Source organism: Epargyreus clarus, unplaced genomic scaffold (assembly GCF_041222505.1).
Source record: "Epargyreus clarus isolate Ecla_fem2 unplaced genomic scaffold, WU_Ecla_fem_2.2 ptg000018l, whole genome shotgun sequence".
Lineage (NCBI taxonomy): Eukaryota > Metazoa > Arthropoda > Insecta > Lepidoptera > Hesperiidae > Epargyreus > Epargyreus clarus.
In genome coordinates, this window is record NW_027332226.1 from 13,750,242 (window position 1) to 13,775,778 (window position 25,537).

At 35.5% G+C, this 25,537-nt stretch overlaps 1 protein-coding gene across 1 annotated transcript in view; it reads left to right on the forward strand.

Moving 5' to 3' along the window:
- Positions 1 to 25,537, forward strand: part of LOC140749899 (kinesin-like protein CG14535) — a 407,024-nt gene that overhangs the window by 89,374 nt on the left and 292,113 nt on the right. The gene's annotated exons all lie outside the window — the stretch shown is intronic.

Consider the following 25,537-nt stretch of genomic DNA (forward strand, 5'->3'; position numbering starts at 1 on the left):
TACTGCTGCTCGTCTGCTACTCTTACATTATAAACAAGTAATTAATTAAAAAATCAAAAAACCCGACTGCACTATAAAGCTAAAGTCGAATTTCCAAAAACTGTGAAATAGGCGTTTTATTATTTTTATCCAGAAAGCCAAATACATAGTTTTATAGAATGTATCTGCTTAAAAATCAAAAGATCTTTAAACAATATTATCCTATTTTATCCTCGTAGAGCTCATTTACGCTATATAAATACCCTATGAGTAAATTTCGAGCACTCTAAAGTAAAGTAAAGGAGTTGAAGGTGGTAGAACCCTTTGTGGTTCGACTCCGGCGGCACCACCGCCACACCTATTTCTACCTAATAACAGCAGTGTTAGGCGCTGCTGTGTTCCGGTTTGAAGGGTGTGGTAAGGGAGATAGACTTTTCCGAGGCGTTCCAGCTTAGTCCTCAGGGGTAGCGGCGCATCTGTGGCCGACCTCAGGTTGAAATATCTAATCCTATCTGGGGTTGATTATAGATGTCCATGGGCGGCAGTAGCCACTTACCATCAGGTGGACTGCATGCTCGTCTGCTACTCTCATATTATAAAAAAAAAAAAAAAAAAACTCTAAAGTACAGCGGTTTTCCTTTGCGTTTATCTTTATCACAGCAGCACTACTCATTTAGTCAGACAGTCATCTCAATATGTTTTATATATGTATATATTATATAATGTATGTATTGTAATGTATGTTTATCTTTTAAGTTCCTTTATTTTGATACCCTACTCATCGAGTAGGGTAAATACTTAAAAAAAAATCCAAACCTATCGAGGTTTGGATTTTTTTTTAAACGTGTTACTATTTCGCAATAAATATCCACAATTTACGATCTATAAAAGATCTATCCGGTGGTGGTGATCTCGTTGGGGTGGAATTTCATTATTTTTATCGAACAAGCCTGATACAACATTTTAAGTGTTTGCTTCAAAATTGACGGTTGTTCAAATGTACTTTTAACCCTTATTTTACCCTCTACGGGGTTGATTTTTCGGGAGGGGATGAGGAGGTGTGTTCTTGTTCCTACCCAGAAAGCCAAATACTAAATTTTATAGTAGTTGCTTCAAAATTAAAGGATTTCAAAAAAACTGTTTTTCCCTATTTTACCCTCTTAGGGGCGGAATTTCCAAAAAGCTTTTCTTAGTATTTATTTACGCTATATAGCAAACTCATGTGCAAAATTTCAGAACTCTAAGTTGAGCGATTTTGGCTGTACGTTGATTTCTGAAAAATTAAAAAGTCATTTAATTAGTCAGTCAGTCAGCCATCTTGCTGTTTTATATATGTATAAATATATTTTTATAATCTACGTTTAATTTACTTTCATTTCATATCCCACTCGATAGGTTCGGTTAACTTTTTTTTTTAAATTTGTTACTATTTCGCGCCAAAAATTCACCCTTTTGATTTTTATTTTCTAACACCTATCTAAGGACACTCGGGTCATTGAGACGAATGTAATGACACATTAACTGTCGAAATTTATCCAGCCGTTTGTAAGATCGGATCAAATAAAGAAAGACAAACATACAAGATACGCGCGAAATACATAACCCTTCCTTGGCAATCGGGTAAAAAAAAATACTTCTACCTTCTTCTACCTTCTACTACTTCTACCTTCAATTATATTTGGGTTAATGAAGTTATTCGTTAGTAGTAACAATTTATCATAAACTGCATTGCATGTTTTGAAATAATAATATTATCATCGCTTGACATGCTTTATAACACTAACTCACATTTTTATCTCTACTATATTTTTTTGTAATTAATTTCACGAAACACGAGAAAAATGCAAATTAATTATATTAAATGCGCTTGCGCGACAAAATAAATAAAAAATTCGATATGTACTATGTATGTACATTGACGACCCGCGTGGCGGAGCGGCCACCATACCGGTCTGACGCGCAAAGGGTCCCGGGTTCGATCCCCGGCCAGACAGATGTCTAAATGATGAATTTAGATTTCTGTTTCTGGGTCTGGGTGTTTGTGTATTTGTCTATGCGTGTTTCCATGGCACCCACGACACAGGGAATCCTAGTGTGGGGCTGTGAGTGTAGAAAGCGTTTACTAGCATGTAGTCCATCTGACGATATGTGGCTACTGCCGCACATGGACATATGTAATCAACCACAGATATGATTAGGTATTCCTACCTGTGGTCGGTCACAGATGCGCCGCTACCCCTAAGGACTAAGCTGGAACGCCTCGGAAAAGTATGTCTCTCTTACGTCCCTTCAAGCCAGAACACAGCAGCGCTTAACACTGCTGTTATGAGGAAGATATAGGTGTGGGGGTGGTGCCGCCAGCGTCGAACTGCAAAGGATTGTACCATCTTCAAAATTTTCAAATATTTATGAGATAAGGATTTTTCATACTATATTTCCATTAAAAATACTTACATATGGTATAAAAATCTTAACATTACCTAATATTGCAATCGACTTTAATTTATTGTATCGCCGCAAATGTCTCCTTCTATAAACAAGGGTACATAAGGGTATGTTGAAATTAATTGGCGTTTACGGCATACGAGACGCTTTCAGTTCACCCATAATCCAGCCTTTGATGTCCACTCCCATTGAACCAGGGTGAAAAGTACCCTTAATGAAAACACCGGTGGTTGTGTTATGTGCAATAGGAATTTGATAGGTAGGTAGCGTCGATATGTTATATTTTGAACATTGATTGCTTTTCTGTATGTGGTGTTTTTGTGTTAAGAACGAAAATAGAAGGCAGAAGGATGTGTCGCGGTTTTGATTTTGAAACCAAACCATGAAGTGTTTTACCTTCTTTTTTCTAATGGATGTCTGATTCTATAGCATGCCCTGGGTCCTAAACGGCTTAAAGTATTTTAATATAATATGCGGAGGTATTGGATTCGTTTAAATTGTGGGAATATAGACATATTATTATAAGTCAAAATTCAAAGGAAATGTGAGACCCTCAATCGTTAAGTAGTGAAGAATACATTTATATTATTATGGGACTCCTGCAAAAATTCAGCAAAGCTCGTAATAAAACAAATGTCTACCAAACCCATCCACACTATCCCACGGAGTAAACAATCTAACTGGAACATTGCTCCAATTGTACCGACCACCCCCTGTGCCCTCCCGACGGAATGAAAAGAAAACATAAATAGAAACAGTCCTTATGTGACAAACGCTCAGTACTCATTGTAGTTAATAGTAGTTTTAGTACTTGTAATGTAAAGGCGAAGATTCCTAAGTACAATGGAATTCAGGGTAAGAAGTTAATCTACAAAAGGAGTGAGTGTATCAATGCTTACATGTCAAGAAAAGAACATACGAACATACGAATAAGAAGATATCATACCGCTTTAGTTCAATTGTTTATGTTTCCTAAATCGTAAGGCCTTTTTCCCTCTTATGCCTCGCTTATAGCCATTCTACTTCAATAATTTCCACATAATAATATCTTCATAACATCCATATTTATGTTTTTCGGTTCTGTGTCGTCATAAATCGTTATCATAATTTATGTTTATTTGCTAAATATTTTTTATTTGTGTTGGGACTTGCTGAGTGATGGAATGTCATTGAATTGATGAAAAATGTTATGGCGAAGCGAATATGTTTTTTTAAATTCAAAAAAGAATGGATTTCAAATTTAAGAAGTTTCGTGAACAAATAAATTGTATAGATAAATAAATAAATCGTTTGACAAATATTTTACAAGTTGTATATGCATTTTTTGTACTCAGAGTGATAATGCATTGGATTTTACTTATCAGTAAGTAGTTGACAAACACATTGCATGATATGCAAGAATACTAATGAAACCAGGTGAACCAATACACACTAGAGCTGGAAAAAGAAATGCATTGAATGGACATGTTCTGATGAACAGTGAACGAGTAAGAGGGCGAATCCTTTGTGACAGGTATGAGTATGACGTACTGGAGATATGATAAGGGAAAATGTGTGAAGTGACAAAGAAGGGGGATACTAGACTGGTTTTAAGGTAATCTGATTCGGGACACATAAGAAAATTTTATATTGTAAGTTTTTTTTTTTCAAAAAGCTGTAAAATTATTATAAATAAAGCTAGTAATAAATCAAACAAAATATAATACAACAAACAAGATAAACAAATTCTTTTTTTGGATTGTGATGTTTGCTGGAATAAAAATTTCTTTAGTGTTTAACATAATTAGTTTTTTTGGTAAAAAAAAATTGAATGAATACTAAAATAACAATAAACGAAATGTAATTGAGGAAGTCACTCGTCAATATAAAAAAACAAATAGGAATGTTGATTATTCAGTAAATATTGTAACGAAAATTAAAAGCGAACTCGGGACACTCTACATTATGTGTTTATTTTCGGCATATTCGCAATTTGATAACATCGGTATCCAGAAAAATAAATAAAAACTCAGCGAATAATATAAAAGTCAAATTTACAGAAAGAATCCAAAACATTCAATTTAACGCTCGTTCATTTCGCCATGTCCACGGTACGATAACATCGGTCCACGAAACGTATCGCGAAAATGAAAATAATTGGCCAAGTGCAAGTGGAACACACGCGGATGGTTCCGTACCACCAAGTTCTCATTTTTTTTTTATTTTACTATTATTTTAGTACTGTTATCAAACAATACTAAAAATAAAGTTTGGAAAATCCAAAAGTGCACGACTCATAATGCTCATTTAATTATGAAATATAAATAAAAAAAAAAAAAAACTTAAGTCGTTCAAAATTAATTGCCGAAAAAACAGCTGTAGTAGGTAGAAGGTACTGCACAAGCGCCCCTGGTGGAATAAATGTACATAATATCTATAGATATACAGTCTTGTAGTTTTCGTTTTTTATTAATTGCAATTAAACGACACTGAATTAATTAATCATTCGCATTCAGTGACCTACAATCGTCGATTAGAATTTAAAAAAAAAAATTAACTCAAATGATGGATTTTTTCGCAAGTTACAGTGTTTTCAGGTTTCACACATGACGGACAGGAAAATTTTTTGACCTATTTTGGTGTTTTTTTCCAATTCTATTGCAGTAAATCAATTTTTAAAAAGTATGGAATTAATCTCCATTAAATTATCTCGACAATAGTATGCAAAATATCTTAATTCCGTGAACTATCAAGGCTATAATAATAAAAATTGCCGCCAAAATGAAGCGAAAAAATTTTTTCGATTGTAAAGCACTCTCTGATGCTTCGCATCATGAGTCGTGCAATGATAGCAGCTATAGAAGTAAATACATTGTGAAAATATAAACTGTGTATCTATTATGGTTCAATAGATAAAGCGAAAAACGACCCCTTTTTATTTTAAACCTTTTTTTATTTTTAGTATATGTTGTTTAAATGGCCACCGGTACACATAATTCTTAAAAAAATCAAGTGTTTTTATAATACGGTTCCAGAGATACAGCCCTGTGACAGACGGACAGACAAAGCATTTAACACGGTTCCGTTTTTACCCTTTGGGTACGGAACCCTAAAAAATATTTTCATTACCGCTCGTTTCGTACACGCAGAGGCTTTTATTTTCGTCAATTTTCCGTGGAGCGCCCGTCAAAATACGTCAGATTCATAGCTACCCGATATGTCAGCGTGGTCAATTATAATTGATGAATTAATGTGCGTCTGCAACCCCTCCAAATGTACGGATCATTTGTTTGTAGCTGTGTCCGCGAATTTTTCTTTTATTTATTTTTGCGTGATTAACGTTTTTATTTTGGTGGTATCGTAATGAAGCTGTGTAGGCGAGATTTTAGAAGAAGCGTTTTGTTTCATGTAATAGCAGCAACACACACATACATGTACAAATTAGCAGACATACATACATACATACATCAATATTATGTATAGACACTTGAATTATTTTTGTTCATAAGGAAGAACATTAATATTCGAATTAATAACTACAGACTGTCAATTTTCTTTGTTTCTTTCTTTATGTGTTTCTTTTGTTCTTTTTTCAAAAGCAAGCAGTAAAATTCACATTCGTTTTTAATTTCATTTAGCATAGAATTTTTCAGTACCGTAAAATTCATCACTTTACTACTAATTTGAACGGCTTCTTTACGATGATGTAGGTCATGTTGAGCCACAAACATTAGGAGAATGCGGCTAAGCCTGAAAGCTTTGACTTTGTATCTAAGCTGACACAACATTAGAATTAGGTCAAATGAAAATGAAGTGAAAAGAGCATGATAATACTTTGCATAAACTTTATGTCACTTTGACTATTTTACTTGAATTTTTCGCTGCTATATTTTTCTGTAAAATTCTAAGATAATTAGATAATGACAATACCTTATTCATGTAAAATAATAAAATAAGTAGGCTTTGAAGGTGAACCTTTTGTGGTTTGACTACGGCGGCACCACCGCCACACCTATTTCTATTTAAAACAGAAGTGTAAAGCGCTGCTGTGTTTTGGTTTGAAGGGTGTGGTAAGGCAGACATACTTTTCCGAGACGTTCCATCTTATTCCTCAGGGGTAGCGGCGTATCTGTGGCTGACCTCAGTTAGGAATATCTAATCCTATCTGGGGTTATTACGGATGTCCAGGGGCAGCAATAGCCACTTACCATCAGGTGGACTGCATGCTCGTCTGCTCCCCTATATTATAAGGTTATGTAACAATAGTGGTCAGCCGATAGAGGCATTTAAATAATGCCAAATAATGCCAGTATTAAACGTTTAATCCTATACATACTCATGATAATAACCACAACAATATTATTATAACAGATAAATAATGCAGAAATAATCCTTCGTTACGAAACGTGCGCCGTCATCACCATCGCAATTGATCGGATAATCCGCGGGCTCTTTAAAAGCAATTAATATTCAATTGATTCCGGCGGTCATCTCCGTAATCTGCGCAATAATATGCCGCATCCACGCACCTGAGGCGTTATGGACACATTTAATCTTATATCGAATGGAATATATTATGGTCATTTGCATTCTATCAATTCATAGATGGGTATATTGCTTTCATATAAATTTAATGCAAAAGAATGGGAAAGTTTGTGAGGATGTTTGTTGCTCTTTCACACAAAAACTACTAATCGGATTTGGATGAAATTTGGCTCATAGATAGTTGATGAACCGGAATAACACATTGGATCCTCTTTAGCGTGGTAAAAGAGGCTCGCGAGGGCGGAGCTACGCCAAGGAGACTACTCTAATGTGCATTGGTAGAGGAATGTCACCTAGATTCCTATTAAATTGCACTCTACCTAATATAGTAGGCAATCACTGCGACCTATGCATACAACAATGCATATATTGTTAATACACATGTTTGGAGTTGTTAATATATAAAATAAGCCGATCACAGATGCGTTCCTAATATGGTTGCCTAATATGTCAGTGGACATCTTCACCCTTCAACCGAAAAGCAACAACCGCTTCATGCTCAGAAAAAATAATTGGTCATGTGCAAGTTAAACCCGCACTTGAGGGTTCCGTACAACTAATTTTTTTTTTAATATGTAGTATTTATAATAGTAAATACTAGAAAATACTAGAAAATATTTACAATAGTAAATTTTCATTACATATTGTAGCAGCCATTAACGTACACACGTTATGAAAATTTTAACTGTCTACCGTATAACGTTTCAAAAGTTACTTGGAAAAATATCGAATAGCAGTTTGATGTAGGGGTACCCCCTTTTTGTATTCAACTTTTTATTTTTAGTATTTGTTGTTATAGCGGCCACCGTTATGCATCCTCTGTAAAAAAATCTAGTGTCTGCCTATTAAGCTTCCAGAGATAGAGCCCTGTGACAGACGAACAGACAGCGAAGTCTCAGTAATAGGATTCCGTTTTTACCCTTTGGGTACGGAACCCTAAAAATAAAGCAAAATACCTAGTTTCTATTCAATCTCAAGATCTAATCCAATCTAAGGACTTATAGGCACCATTAGCACGCTTTATTGCATCTCCCATCTAAAATATCCAAGTATCATTTCCGACCGGACGGCGATGACAAACGGCTGTTGTTGTGAAAGCGTGGAGTGCAGTGTCCACATGCTGGGAGTTTACTCGCTCTTAGAGGGTTTTCTGTTAGACTATACTGTGCTCTAGGTGCTATGCTATATTTTCAGTTTAAAGTCAATCAATATTGAAAGTTACGTTGGTCTAATCGTTTGAAACAGAGTGGTAAAGAATATGTCATGTTTTTAAGTACGATGACGTCATAAACATTGTTGCATCAACTATAAATACCACTATCAATCTCAAAATATGTATCTCAATGTATATTAAGCAGTACCTACTAAGTATTATTTATTATGATCAATTTTCAGATATTATTTTAGTATTTAAAAATCAATTCATTATGTTTTTGTATAAGTTAAAATTATAAATAACGAATAATATAGGTATTCACTCGTTTGAACGGTACGTTCAGTCAAAAATAGATAATTTCAGAATTTTACTTACTTTCACTTCGAAACATAATAAAAATCAGTAAAAATGGAAATTTTATACTAGGCGATACGAGAGACATTTATATAAAAAGGTAAACCGTTGATTCAGACGTATGTTTACAAAATTCCCCGACTGAGATCACTGGTTCCCGCGAGGGTGCTGCTAACTCGATAACTCCCCCAACGGCGGGAGATTTATTAATCAATCTCCTAAACGTTTTAACTGGGCAAATTGAAAAATTATGTGCCGACGTCTTGATCCACCCTCGTCTCAGACTTAGTTGTTTAGTGACATGTTAGGTTATGTGTTGAGTAGTGTTGAATCATGTTGAGATTAAAATAAAAGTCTACACAACTACTTCTGGTGAAAAGCCATTCTTGCGTTATTGTGAAAGGTTGTGGATGATGGCTGTTTTATGTATGAGGCGACTGTCATAGTCCCCAGGGTGGTAGCACATCTGTAATCGACTTCAGAACGAGTTGGTTACAGTTGTCCATGGGAAATAGTAGCAACTAAGTCTGTGTAATTTAAACTACTTCATAAACTACTCTCTTCTCAGTAGAGGTCGCATTCCGATCAGGTAGTAGTTTAAGAAAAATATTGTAAGTAACAATTTGTAAGTGCCGCCGTTGGCCCATACACAATAGATATTAAATATATATATATATATATATATATAAATTGCTAGAATATTATATGTGCGTACTTTTTATTTCTCATATTTGCATATTACTTGTAAATAGCGTTCCATCACCGTCTTCGTATGTTCCGAATAGCGATCGTCCCTAATGTTCAAATATTATAATGTTCGCAAACAGAAGCATTTCGTTTCGCTAAAAGTCTCCTGCATGCTGGTTGAAATTACTGAAGGGTACATTTTTAGTTGGCATGACATCAAAAATAGAGAGTTAATAAAGTAAGTTTATTTAGTAAACTCTAAATAAAAAGAGATCCCAAATGCGCAATGACTCTGATAATAATGAATTAAATGATAGTTAAAATGATCCATAATATCAAATTTTAAAATCTATGCCGTCGTTGTACAATTACGTATGATTAAATTCTAATTAAGCAGAAGATTTTAAAATCCCACAACCAATTTCATAAGCGCTGTTCTAATTTAGAAGACAATCTATAGTGAGAACAAAATAAGAGAAGCCTAAGAGTGCCTAAGAGTTCTTGAAAAACAACTTCTCAACGGTGTTAGTAGTTTACCAAACCGCACTTATCCACCGCGGTGCACCAAACATTCCTATCACTTTGAGGAGTTGCCCATGCCCAGTCGGGCCATTAGATAGCTGTATTTCAACCTAGATGCCTTAAGAGTACTTAGAGAATAAGCACGCTATAATTTAGACCTAGTTGTAGATTTTCAGTGGTCGTAGTTACGCTGTAAGCAGCCAGCGACTAACATCAGCACATTGGGATTCTTTAGGTCTCTAGTTGTAGATTATCAGTGGTAGTAGTTAGACTGTAGGCATCTGTATGTAGGTCTGTAGGTTTTTGAAGGTGGTAGAACCATTTGTGGTTCGACTCCGGCGGCACCACCGCCACACCTAATAACAGCAGACTGAGACAGACTTTTCCGAGGCATTCCAGCTTAGTCCTCAGGGGTAGCGGCGCATCTGTGGCCGACCTCAGGTAGGAATATCTAATCCTATCTGGGGTTGATTACAGATGTCCATGGGCGGCAGTAGCTACTTACTATCAGGTGGACTGCATACTCGTCTGCTACTCTTATATAATAAAAAAAATCAAAATTACGCACTAATCAAATTACAAACACTTATCAATTTAGAAGTTCCAAAACGCGACTGTCACCTAACAAATCAACGTCAAACACACGCCCTGAGTTATAATTGGCGAATACAATCAACAAGACAAACTGGGCTTAATTAAACAGTCGCGAATTTAACGGATCAAGAATAAGTGTGGGCCGTGGGGTGTACTCCCTTTATAGTTAGAATATCAACATTAATCTTGAATTACATATAAATTAATGTGTATTATTGGGCGTATAAATTATTAGTCTATGTGAGAAATCTACTTCATAAAATAGCAGTAATTGACTAATTGATAGATGAAATGAAATGAAATGAAATACTTATATTTATTTTATATATTTTATATAGGCCAACGACGGCACTTACAACAACTACTACCAGATCGGAACGCGATGCTGTTGGACTTAGGATTTAAGATTAAGAAAGCATTAGTAAGACTGGAATATCGGTCCATTGATCGGTCAATTTAGCTCCGATTCAAGGTCAATAAAAGTCCATGGGTCTTAGCGGTAGCGCTGGACAGATACCGTCCTGAGGTGTGGTAAGTAAGTACGTCTCCTACTTACTCATATCCGAGACGTATATCTGTCAGAAGCGTTCCTACTTAGTTCTCAGACGTAGTATACAGAACAGGAGTTCTTCATGAAATTGATCAGCTCAACTCAGGTGACAGATGAACGTTAAATAGTTCTACTTTTATATATTTGGTCTATAGTTATTCCACCCAACTCATAAGGAATGTATTGATATGTAATACGCGTACTAAATTATTCAGCGATCCAATGACCTAATTATGTCTGATATTATTATGGATAATGGCGCTCATTAAGCTTACGGCCTTTAGGGTTGGAAAATCCGGCATCTAGGATTATTCGTTTTATTTATTTTTTATAATATAGATGTAGCATGCAGTCCACTTGATGGTGAGGAACTCCTGCCGCCCATGGACATTCATAATCAACCCCAAATAAGATTTCATTCTTACCCGAGGTCGATGCATGCACCGGAAAATTATGTATGTAATATGACATACTTCTTTTAGTACTTTTTATACTATTGAAATAGCAAACGAGTATGCAGTCAATCTGATGATAAGTGACTACAGCTGCTGCTGTTATTAGAAAAAAAATGTGGCGGTGGTGTCTCTGGTATGAAACCATGAATAGTTCTACCTATTATAAAAAATGTTAATCTAGAGACTTTTACACTTAGATTGTCCAATAGGCAATAAGCGTAGCAACGAATTTGTGACTAACGCCACATATGGCCTTATGTATTAAGATACATAAATAAGTATAGGCCCATACCTTAATAAGTTAAGGCCCTAAGTATTCATCATCTGTATTGGTATTGTAGGTATTTAAAGCCTAAAAAACAGTTTACTCAATAAGCCGGCACCTACTGCGAAACTCCGAACTCTATATCAAAAACTATTGTAAAATTGCATTCCAGTGCAATTTCATTTTGAGAATCCGAACAAATTGTTTTGTCGGACTTTGCAACTGAAATCTGATAAATACTGATCTGAATTACGCCTGAAAAGCTGGATAATGAACATTGTTAGGGTAGTACTGTCAGATAGTTCATACTAGTCATGCCGCGCGCTTTCACTTGCGTTTATAAAAGTATGAACAATAACGTCTTTACTTCCTCCACTGATTATTTTCACTTTCCACTCTCTCCGTACCTTGACCTAAATGAATTAATAATCTTATAAATAAATTCTCGTGTCACAATGTTAGTTACCGTACTCCTTCGAAACGGCTTTACCGGTTTTTACCAAATTTTATATGCATACTCAGTAGGTCTGAGAATCGGCTACTATCTATTTTCCATACGCCTAAGTGGTAAGGGTTTGTATTTTGAAACATTTTTTATTTTTATTTATATGGCGTCAAAACTTTTGCCGGGTCAGCTAGTAATAGGTATATAGTATTAAATAAATGAATTCATTGAATTAAATGGTTAGCCATTTTGTTTGAGCCATACACAAGAGTGAATACCACGGAAAAGTTAAGCTGGATTTTTGGTTTTCAGATTACTAATTTTAGTGAACGTCGCCTATATTTGCAACACCAGAAAAGTCGCCAATGCATTGCCGCATGCATGGCAGAATGTTTCTTTGAAAAGCCTCATGTCTCCATTAAAGTAAAAAATATTAAAGTAAATAAACCATTTCCACGAACATGGGAGCAACATACGTAAAATTTTATCGAACAAGCTTACTAAAAAAAACTTTTTATTCCTGTATCGTGGTATGAACGTGAGTTCATTCTGGAATTTCGATTAGCTTTGAAAAATTCTCCGAAATATCGGAACAATTTTTTTATGAAACTGGACGGAATCAATTCGCGAACATTTTCATACATAACCTCAATATTGGTAAAAGTTTCAAAATGTTAAATCATTTGTGACTGTATAGGTTGAAAATGATAATTTTAATTCTTTATATTATATCTGCCACGTTGCTGGGAAAAGGATAGGTACTTTCCGAAAGAGTTTGGTACACCACATCTTTGAAAATATTTAATGAAAACCATTTTTTTTATAATATAGGAGTAGCAGACGAGCATGCAGTCCACCTGATGGTAAGTGGCTACAGCCGCCCATGGACATCTGTAATCAACCCCAGATATGATTAGATATTCCTACCTAAGGTCGGCCACAGATGCGCCGCTATCCCTGAGGACTAAGCTGGACCGCCTCGGAAAAGTCTGTCTCCCTTACCACACCCTTCAAACCGGAACACAGCAGCGCCTAACACTGCTGTTATTAGGTAGAAATAGGGTTTACTATGGTTCTATGCACTTTAAAACAACTTGTAAATAAATTAATGTACTTAACTTCAACAAAACATTTACATTAGGATTCCATGAGTCGTGATTGATAGTCATGACACACACAAAGGCAACACAAACACCTTGACCAAGCCCAGAAATAAAAAATCATAATTTACTGTCGCATTTCGTGGGTCATAAAACAATTTTTAATACACAAAACAGACACTTCCTCTATAACCTTTATACCTACATTATCTCCACATTTTCCATACTTTACCTCAATATTTTTCTTATAACCCAAGAAATTAGGGAGTAAACAGAAGGGGCGGTGAACCGACTTTTCTAAGAAACTTGTTCGTAACTCGGAATAAGAAATAAATGGAGGTAAATCGAAGACGAGACATCAATTTTCAAGCCTATTTATTCACAAATTGGATCGAGATTTAATAAAACCGGAATAAAGGTGACGTCCTTTTGTGATGTTGTAAAGTGAACTAAACTGTATAAATGAGGTATTATTACAATGCTTTACATGTATGTATCGCTAAAACTGTTACAATATAAAACGACCACGCAGTCCAGATGGTAAGTGCCCACTGCCGCCCATGAATATCTATATAGATATATAGATATTTATCTGTAGTTACATATAAAATAAAAGGCCTATGTGATGTGACAATGGTATGTAAATATATTGCTCGAAATTCCGTTTATTTTGGGTATCACTGTAAAAACATATTTAATTATAACTAAGTATTACATAATATGCATTCAAGTAATCGAACTTAGTTGGAGCATTTTGGATAAGTGTATCTTTTGCCACACTATTCAAACCAGACTACAGGGTTTCAAACTACTGTTATTTAGCCATAAACAGATGTGGCGTTGGTGCCTCCGGAGTCGAACCACAAAGGGCGCTATCAGCTTTTTATTAGTATCTATCTATTCATTGTACTCATCTATATTGTACAATGAGCTTTTGTCCGCGGCTTCGCTCGTGTTACGAAGTCATATTTTCATCCCCTACTTTATCCCCTTAGGGGTAGAATTGATCAAAATTCTTTCTTAGCGGATGCCTACGTCATAACATCTACCTGCATGCTAAATTTCAGCCCGATCCGTTCAGTGGTTTGTCTGTGCGTTGATAGATCACTATGTCAGTCAGTCACCTTACATTTTCACGCCTACGCAATTTTACGTGTAGGCATTACACGCCACTTCTGAATTTCCACAATTCTGTGGTCAGCACAGGCGCGAACAAAAACTATCCGTAATTGATTGACGACCGACTGATTAGTTGGCGAAACGGGAATGCAGTGGGGAGGATTAGGGTGTTTGTGCTCTGATCGTTATAATGTAGTTATGATGGACGCGGAGAAAAATAGGTAGTGGTAGAGCGGTCAGTTCTGACTGATCTAGAGTTCAGAGTTTGATTCTTTATAAGGCAGTTGGCACGCAGTCAGTGGATAAAAGGTGTACTTAGATTTTTGTGCTGGGTTTAATATTTTTATATATTTGTCTTTGTGTGCATCCACGAAAGGAATTCTCTTTTATTTGATTTCTCTTTTAGCTGACAGTGGAGGGTAATGTTTTTCCAGCTCTTAGACACTTTTAAAGATTGACATTCGACAAATTCGGCATACTAAGTATAAATTTTTCAATTTCGGTCTTCGGTAATCAAAAATTGTATGCACTTGATGTTATTCAAGGGATTAATTTATTGGTTTCTTTGTGAAGACTTCATTTGCACCGTCATATGTAACATGTATATTTCTGTTAATCTTCGATTATCTCGCGACTCAGTTATGGCACGTCCATGTCTCATTCTGGCAACTGTCCTTTTCTATCCTATGATGTTTTGTTATGACAAACAAAGACAATAACACTTAATCATTTCCATTAGCTAAACAATGACCAACGATATTCGATGTAATTAATCATAAGATACGTGATAATTTCGTCGCTTACAGCATTTGTACGGAAGTAATCTAGGATGAGTGTTTTTTCAAACACAATTAATATAATGATATATTCTTGGAAATAAACAAATCGTGGAGTTATGTGATGTTGCTGCTATAACACATAAGTGAAAGAAAATACTTATAATGTTTAAGTATGTAGGGCATGTATTGTATATTATAATTAAGTATTTTATCTATTGAAAACAGTGTCTATATAAGCACACAATGAGGTCGATCACGGATGCTGCCGGACCTCTTATAAGGCAAGCAAGCCCCAACCCACAACATAAAATGAAGCCTAGACTTTTGTCATTTGACCAGCGCAACCTAGCGTCTCAGGTCATGACAACTTACATAGTATAGTAACCTTATCATAGACCGATCGGCAAACACGCAAATAAAAATATTAAAAGCTTTACCTACATACTCTATAGATAAAGATATACATTTAAAACACATTAAAACGAGAAGCAACATGAAAAATGCCATTAGCTTTATCACGAAATTCCATAAGATATGGCACATAAAATCAGGAAGTGGGACTCCGTCACTTAACAGCGTTGTCCTTTTGCCCATAAACTGGTGTCCAGTGGAACAGCCAAAGATTATGGACTGCTACAAACAGATGTGACACTAAACGCTACCAGAATAGGTAGAATCGTTATAAAATATAATTATTACTTTCGAATATATGAAAACAATGTTTAAAATAATAGATTTCTTTAGATAAATTGATTAAATTAATATTTGCATTTTAATACATTTTAGTCACGATTTGTAAAGCGCTGCCACATCAGCCGGTCAGTCACAAAAAAATAATAAATAAAATAAATTGAATAAAAATTACGTCAAGGTTAAAACTGAATTATAAGGATAACAATCAATTGCATGTTAATGAGCTACCCTTTCATTAGTTACTTTCAAGACTTTTATCTTACGATACGAATGCAGCAATAATACTGGGTGTTATTTTTCAAAAAAAAAAAGTTGGAGCTTTTAGTTTTTAATCCTCGTTGTACCCTTGAAAAGGTTTCTTTGATGCAAAAATGACGTTTTTTAAAATAGACACATTATCATAAAAACAAGCTCAAATAAATATACAATAAGGAAAAGTCACTTCAATATCGCATAAATGCACTTCTATCCACTTCTTTTACAACCTTGAGCTCTAAATTAATCTTTGGCTTGCGATGGGAGGACATTAATTCAATCATTCGCGTTCATTGCGCCATAAACCCGTATCGTAAAGCTGCACTTTCCACCGATAGGACTTATACAGCAACCGCTAAAATCCAAGGGCCCTGTCCGTGCTTGGTAATAAAAGAAAACGCTTAAAAAGTGCAGCGCGGGGGACGAAACACTTGTCCCTTCTATTGTTGGATCGTAAATGTGTTTGCCAAGTGTTTGTTAAAAGTGATTTTACTAGCAATAATCGAGACTTTTTTTATAATATAGGAGTAGACGATCATGCAGTCCATCTGATGATAAGTGGCTACTGCCGCCTATGGACATCTGTAATCAATCGAGAGCATTATTTATAAACAACAATAAATAATAGACATTACAATGAATAATGAGATAGATGTCTTATTATGTCAATTATTAATAAGAAATTATAATGATGCAATTGTCACATTTTGATTTTTATTTAGTAGACAAAAGTTTATTAAGTGATTTATGAATAACGAATTTATGTAATTAAAGAGAAGGTCATTAAATACCCTTTTTAGTCTATGTTGATATCATACGACTAGACAATGTGTAATCCATTTTATAGCAATTTTAATGTTCATTTTAAGAATAAAATAAATTCATTAAAAAATGTTTCTTGAAGAAATAAGTAAAGCCATTCATAGCTGTTAAAACTAACCTTTTGCACAAGCTTTTTCTCAAATGTATAATTATAATTATTTTAATTTTTGTTACAAGAAAATAAAATATATTTTCCATTTCAACGCTAACTACATATTAATTAATTATACCAATTGTACAATGGAATTGTAAGCAATCAATCTTAAGATTAGTTCCGGCGTATCTTAAGACATACAACGGGGGTTGATACTAAGGGAGAGTTTGATTCGCAGGTTGAACGATAGATTTTCGTCCCCACAAATAAGGGTCTTGACGTTAGAACAACGTTGCATTATTGGGGATTATGCAGCTGGAGTAGTTTTGAGTTTCGGTAGGTATATTTTTTTCTTTCAATTAAATTGTGATTTTTGTATTAAAATTAAGTATATTTTTGTCATCACTTAATAAACAAAAATAAACAAAAGTAATGATAATAGAAATTCTATAAGAGACTATGAGGTTTAAATATGGTTAGCATTAATTTATTATTAACAATTATGTGTCACCAGTCGCTCAAAATAAAAAGTTATAATAATAATTAATTAATAAGTAATAGTAGCTAGTTCAATAGAGATTAAAAAAAAAACTCTTCTTCAAAACTGGTATGCCATGGACCATGGTGGTGGTGGTTCGTTATCGTTAGGAGTTACTATCATGAGGAATTATTTTTAAATGAACCAGAATACTTTAGTTAAAAAGAAAAAAAATCAAATCTTATGCAGGCAAAAAGTCGTTACATTATAATGTTTTCGCCTTAAGCTTATCACACTGTTACATTTCATGTGAAGCGTAAAGGCTGTCCGTACAAAGTTTAATCAGAACTTTTAGTAAGCTTTGGCGGTGAAAGGTACGGGCACAGCCACGGGCGATGCTTAGTGCTAATGTAAAGCTGGAGAACGCTCCGTTGAAACATAAGTTCCTTATAAGTTGATCTGCTTGAGTGTTCCTAGTCCGAAGTTGGGACTGCATTATTCATGGCAGTTGAACTGCAGTCTATTTGAAGGCGTATAAGTTAAAGGTGCTCAGCATGCTTAAAGTGACAATGGTGCGTATTCCTAATTACTATCTTAATTTAAATGGTAACCTTCTGACGCGTGGAGTTCAGGGTTTGATCCTCGTAAAATGCACGACGTCCTAGGTTCGGTTCCGGCTAGACAGATATCTAAATTGAAGTTAAGATTTCTGTTTTGAGTTTCGATTCTTGACTAGTCTGTGTGTTTCCATAGCATCGATATTGGAATAATCTGAGTGTACATCTCTGTTAGATCTCTCTGACTAAATTGAGAACATCAATTTTACGTATATAATTTACTTACAACTTAATATCAGGTGGACTGTGGGAATGCCCTATTGCCTCTTAGTTACATAAAATATGTTACGATTTTATCACTTCCTATACCCTTAAGGACATAACGTGTTTATGTTCCCAGTAGAACACAAAGGGCAATATTAATCTTCTACTCCCGACACCGAGAATGGAACCCGGGACCCCCGTCGTCTTCATTTTATTCACTGCCCTCCTTGAAATGTATTGAAAAACTTTTCTTAATAATGGATTAAATGGGGATGTAAAATTAGTCATCACTTTATTTTCCAATGCATTTTTGCCACTTCCATTCTATCTATACTTAATAATGTAAATACGAATCTACGATAATGTATCTATGAGTAGTCAAGCCTGGTGGTCATGAAACTCTTCCTCTCATTCGGGAGGTGCTAGGTTCAAATCCAGGTCACCTCTAATTTTTTTAAGTTATGTGCATATTAGAAACTAATTTTATCATTAACTTGATTAGAGAAGGAAAACATCATGATAAAATTGGTACGGCAGGGAAATGCAAAAAATGATTTAGAGTGAAATTTACCAATTCGTAATTTGCCAGTGCGTTATTGTGGTCTAAGGCATTTTGAGACCCATGCCCAGCAGTGGGCAATAAAACAAAGCAGTCCCCGGGATATAACTAACTTATTAAAATGCTTATCACATACAAGAAGTCACCCTTCCTACAAATGTAGTGAACTAATGTACATGTAATTAAAGTTATTAGATTCCTTAATTGTCTTCGCGAAACCACTCCTAAACGCTACTTAACCTAGTTAGACATTGAAATTAGATACGGGGGTAAGGGTGGCTCTACATCATACGAGTACCTTAGCGTTACAAAATGTACTATTAATACTATATACCTACATTGTCTTTAGTGAAGGTGGTGGAACCCTTCGTGGTTCCACAGTCACCATCGCCACACTTAGTTTAGCTTAAAACCAGCAGTGTTAGGCGTTGTTGTGTTCCAGTTTGAAGAATGTGGTAAGAGAGACTTATCCAAGGCGTTTCAACTTAGTCTTCAGGAATAGTCCATGGAATCCACGATATTCTATAGTATTTCGAGTTCTATTTGAATTTGTTAAAGGAAAAATTGAAAACTAAGTACTATTTCATTTTCCAGAGTTTATTCAGATGAATTCAGAGTTTACTAATTACGTTTTAATGAGCACATAAAGGCTTTCATACGCCAGAAGGCAAAAACTTCTTTGGAAATATATTTTCCAAAATCTTCTTGATATTAACAAACATAGTGAATGGTGCAACGTAATTAGTGTTGCTTAATTATTAAACTGTTTCTCTGCGAAACCACTGCTAAACGCTACTTTACCTCGTTAGAGATGCTGGGACTAGGTACAAAGGTTAGGGTCTTGTTACACTGGGATGTTTATTTTTTGAGTACTTTTTACTTTGTTGTCCTGCGTGGTAGAGCGGTTACTTTACTAGTTTGAAGCTAGTAGAACCCTCTGTGGTTCGACTCCGGTGGCACCACCGTCATACCTTTTTCTACCTAATAACAGCAGTATTAAGCGCTACTTTGTTGTGCTTTGAAGGGTGTGGTAAGGAAGACATACTTTTGCGAGACATTTTAAGAAATTAAGAAATAACTTTATTAAATGTTTATAGACATTTCAGTTTAGTCCTCAAGGGTAGTTGTAATGAACCCCACATAAGATTAGATTCCTACTTCAGATTGGTCATAGGTGCGTTACTATCCCTATACCCACTACAAGATAAGTTTGAACACCTCTAATATATTATAACTTGTATATACTTGTATATTATATAAATGTACCCCTAAATACAACTTGTATTAGAATAAAACAAAGCTTCACACTTATGTTACTTTCGTAATATCGAAATCTCCGGATATAATTATAAATTTTGCTTTTTGTTTTGGGTCTGGGTGTATTTGTATTTGTCTTTTAGTGTGTATACAAATCAGGTACTTAAAAATTTTACAGCAAATTCCATTCGTCATTTCAAAATACCAAAACACTTAATCGTGGTAATGTGGCTGCATCCTTACGTTCCGTTCCCTCCAGTGATTCTCAAAGGTAAGAGCTAATCTTTCCATTAGCATGTCAACTTACACTTTGAGTACCCTCGTACATGCGTTGTATGTTACATGTAAGGATAAGTACCAGAAAAATTGACACTTGAATATTTATAGATGCAAATTCTTAGTCTTTTTACTTCTGCCTAAGTTGAATGACACTTAAGTGATAGGAATATAAGGAAGTTATTTTGTGTAACTTACATCCCTTGTATAGCCCCTTAGGGGGTTTTCAAGAATTCTTTCTTAGTACGCATCAGTCTTGTACAGGGTATTTCATACATCAAGGTACATTTTTCAGGAGGGCGTTTAGTATTTAATTCTTGTCCTAAATATGTATTTAATTTAATATTATTTTTGATAGAATTATCCATTTAAGTTACTGATGAATAGTAAGAACGCTCAAGCCTAAGAAAATTAATCTTATAAATCTATAAAACATATTTTGGAGATTTGGACTATGGTCATTGGTTATGTAGTTATACATACATTATACTCTGAGGTATTCCAGCTTAGTCCTCAGAGGTCCCTGCGCCACTGCGTAGGCCAACCTTAGGTAGGAATCTACCTTGTCCCTGTAGTCTCGGGAATAGAATAGGGCTACGATATCCCCTGCCTGTCGTAAGAGGCGACTAAAAGGGGGCTTCCGGGGTTGCGGGCGGCATGAGTGGGAGCTCGAACCGTCCAGCAAGCAACCCCGGGGAGGACGACGGTATGGGTGGTCGTAAACACCAGATGGTGTGGGAGGAGCCAAAAATGCTCCCCCAGGGTAGAGCCCGATCGGAGCATCGCGCTTGGAGGACTCCGGTTGTGTTCCTCGGAGATCCCGGAGTTCTCCAACAAGCGTTGAGGACGGCCACCGGGGGGGTTTTAGTGCGGTAAAAATCCCACATAACCCGGCGTCGCTCCCACGTCGTCAGGTACCTTTTGAAGGTTTCCCCCTCGTAAACAAAAAAAAAGGTAGGAATCTACCTGATCTACGAGTACGAATCTACTCAGGATTGATTACAGATGTTACTTACCATCAGGTGAACTGCATGTTTGTCTGCTATTCTTATATTACAAAAGAGGAAATACCATGACATCTTTGTACTTTTTCCTAATATTCTCCAGATGATTGTAAGGGGATAGTGGTTCGATGTTTTCGGAATCAGGCCCAATTGGCGCTTGTTTCCGGTGACCAAATTGGCCTGATTACAATTTCATTGATGAAGCACTGTCGTGAAACTGTAATAAGACTATTTAATAAGAATTGTTACGTTATTCCTTGTTTTATGAAATCCTTCTGAATACTTCAGATAGTTATGTCCTCTGATTTTGATGACAAATGCGTTACTGCCAGAAGGCCTTACGAGAAGAAGAATAGTTGTACCAGATCTATGCGAGATAAGCGAGAAGGTGGTAGAACCCGTTGTGGTTCGACTCCGGCGGCACCACCGCCACACCTATTTCTACCTAATAACAGCAGTGTTAGGCGCTGCTGTGTTCCGGTTTGAAGGGTGTGGTAAGGGAGACAGACTTTTCCGAGGCGTTCCAGCTTAGTCCTCAGGGGTAGCGGCGCATCTGTGGCCGACCTTGGGTAGGAATATCTAATCCTATCTGGGGTTGATTACAGATGTCCATGGGCGGCAGTAGCCACTTACCATCAGGTGGACTGCATGCTCGTCTGCTACTCCTATATTATAAAAAAAAAAAAAAAAAAAAAAAAAAATAATTAAAACTGAGTGAAGATTAAGCAATCCTAGTAGCAGATTTCACATACATCCAGACGTAAATAAGTAAGATATCTCTGTTTTACTCGACCCAAAATGCAAGTAATTATTTTTCTTGCATACATTATTTAACATCAAAACAAAGTAAAATGCAGCATATTGAGATTAATTAACAGATAGTGTTGACATTTGAGCGAACAAGAAATTATTCCTTGAAATTAAACCTGAACAGAAACTTTACAAAGGAACTAGATCTTGAGGAAGTTCAACAATAGCAACAATAACAATCAAGCAGCGCTGAAAGCATCTGTTGGATAAACATCTGTAAGCCACTTGTCTCATAAGCAAAGATGCTGTGTAAGCGAATAGCGAACAAGCTAATATTACTGTTCTTTTCTAAGCGTATACTTTCAAGGTGTGTAAAGACCTCTTAGGGGATCAATTTTTAAGAATCTTTCCTTAGTTCTTATTTGGTTATATTATACTAGCTGACCCGGCAAACCTTGTACCGCCTCAAAATCCATTTATCAAATATATTTTATATAAAATATAGCCTATATTACTCGTAGATAATGTAGTTTTCGAATGGTGAAAGAATTTTTAAAATCGGTCCAGTAGTTTTTGAGCCTATTCATTACAAACAAACAAACAAAGATTAATTTACTTCACCACACCTCTCAATGACGGAACTATAATTCCAGTCAACTTAATGAGTACTTATTAAAAACTTTTACTCATTTTCGCTGCAACGATATCGCTTATCGCTCACTTGCTGATGGTTATGTACTTGTAAGCTTCATGTTCAACTCTTAAGCAACTTAGAAGAACGGAGCGTCAGTCAAAGCGTTCATAAACTTCCCCTTTAATAATAATTGTAGAACATTATGTCTGGGATGTTAATGGCCTGAAGTAATTATAACTTAAATAACCATATTCATATAAACTTTTGTGAAATGGTCTTATTAATATTGCAGGTAGATCGCCATAACACATCGCTGTTAAGGTTTTTTTTTATCAGAAACAGAAAACAAGCGCGAAGACTACCTGTTTAAAAGATAATAAAACTATTATGATTCGTACGACGAGGTACTACCTCCACTTTTCTGAAGCAGTTTTGCGGATCGATAAATTGGTGTGGATGATGATTGATTCTAGGTATGAGGTGACCATCTTATTCCTCAGAAGTAGGAACGCATCTATGATCGGTTCCTGGTAGAACCCCATTTCTATGTAGAGTTGGTCCTGTCCATTTGCGGCAGTGACCAGTTGCAGTCATCAGATGAAACAAATGCTCGTTTTCTACTTCAATCTTATAAACAAAAAGAGTCTCTTCCTACACCACACCACCACCAATTTTCCTACCGTACACATTTGCAACACGTCAACATCCAACACCGCCGTTAGAGGCAGAACTTGGCGTGGCGATGGTGCCTCGATAGGTTAATCACGATTTGTTATAACACGCCGCAGTATTCAGGCCACGAAATATTCTACCTAAAAATCTATCACACTTATCTTAAGAGTAAAAATAATGCGCTACAAATATTAAATATAATACCTAATTGCTAAATATTGCAAAAATGCTAATCCCGCTAAGGGTGGAAGGAGCAACGTCATAGCACGCGAAAAATGCATCAACGTACACTGACATGACGTGGGGGAAGTGCACTTGTAATCAGTAAAATTAATGTAAGTGTATATTACAGTACTTGCATTACATAATTTCATTTTTAATTTATTGGTGTAGCGAATAAGTAGGATGTTATCGCTTCTATTGTTTTAAAGTAGAACCCGATTGTTGTTCGACTCCAGCGGTACACCGTCACACCTATTTCTGCCTAATAATAGCAGTGTTAAGCGCTGCAGTGTTCTGGTTTGAAGGGTAAGGGAAACATATTTTCCCGAGGCATTCCAGCTTAGACCTCAGCGTTAGCGGCGCATCTGTGGCCGACCTCAGGTAGCAATCTAATCTTACGTATTGTTGATTGCAGATGTGGGACACATAACGGCATACCAACTGGCCCTTAGATAGCCATCAGCCATCGGCCGAGCTGCATGTTCGATTAAATAAATAAAGCTTATAAAGAAAAAAAAACCGGTTAAATTCAAGTACAGTTGCAATAAAATTTGAATAAAAATTAAAATTTCAAATAACATAAGTGACTAGCGGCATTAATAAAAATTGGTCTACCCATTATTTTAACCGACTTCAAAATTCTCGATTCGAATGCATTTTTTAGTACCAAAGTGACCAAAGTGACCTTTGACATATCCTACTTAAAACTATAAATTTAAAACTTCTAGTAGAAAATTAGATAAATTGTTTAAGTAATAATAACGTAAGCAAAGCAAGTAAGACAGATAACTAAAGTTCTTCAAAGACACCTGCATGCCAATTATCTGTAGCATCTTTGTGTTACGGTGTTTGTGTTCCCGTTAGATCCAGCTTCAAATATTGACTCACAACCCTCCGGATGTCGGTTCTGTATTCCCCTCCGCATTCGACGAGGGATTCCCAATTTTTTCTTAGCAAATATGTGTTTGCGTCTTAGTTGTCTATAATGGAAAGATTAATACTTGAAAGCTTAGATTTTTCGTATTATAATATTGAAAAGATTTAATTGTAATTACAGTACGAGTTGATAACACTTCGCTTTGTATATTCACTTTTAATCTTCTTCATATTTTTTCTACAATCGTTTACATATATGATGTTGATACAAATTTCTTTCATTGAAATGTTTGATGGAACTAAGTAGGCGTCTTAAACAGTTAATAATATCATTACTCTTTGATTTGTTTAAAAAATGTACAAGGAAGTAAACATTTTTTCATCTTAACGCATGTTCAATACGTTTCTATATAGTTAATTTAACCGAAGTAAACATTTCTTGATCACGTTGCATACAATATTGTGTACACAGACCTTTATCTAAAGTTGTATACTAGTGTCAAAAAATTCTACAATTATTATAATTCAACTGTAAGTACAGCAGACAACTTGCTAGTCTTATCTTTATCAATTCTAAAATCTAAGATGGCATGTCTTCTGTATGTCACTACGCTCTATAGTTCAGAACAAATGCAGTAGAATAAAAATAACAATTAAAACTTCCCAGACCTTAGATATTCAAGAGCGCTCCAACAAAAATACCAGATTTACTTTGGAGCCAGGTCCTTACAGATAAAGCTTCGATATTCGAACACTTCAATGCACTTCAATGTTTTCTTTAACAACAGAGACCGTGAAAGGACGCTTCACGTTCCTCACATTGTGAGGAGGGATTACAAGCTACATGTGAATTTACCTTTGCGCTGCGCTGCGCTGAGCAACCTTTGTGTTTAGTGGACATTGCAATTTTAAGGTATATTGTAGAGCGTTTAGTTAGAAAATTACTTGGGCATCGGTAGTTATATTACAAAGAGTTAAAGTTTGTGATTTTCATTGGATGTAGAATTACAGGTACGCTATTTTTTTGTCTCATGGGTAGTCATACAGTTGTACCTGATTTTTATATATATAAAACTAATACAATTTATCTATAATTGTTTCACTTATCTCTAGTTTCAAATTACCCTATTACATATTTTAACACACAATA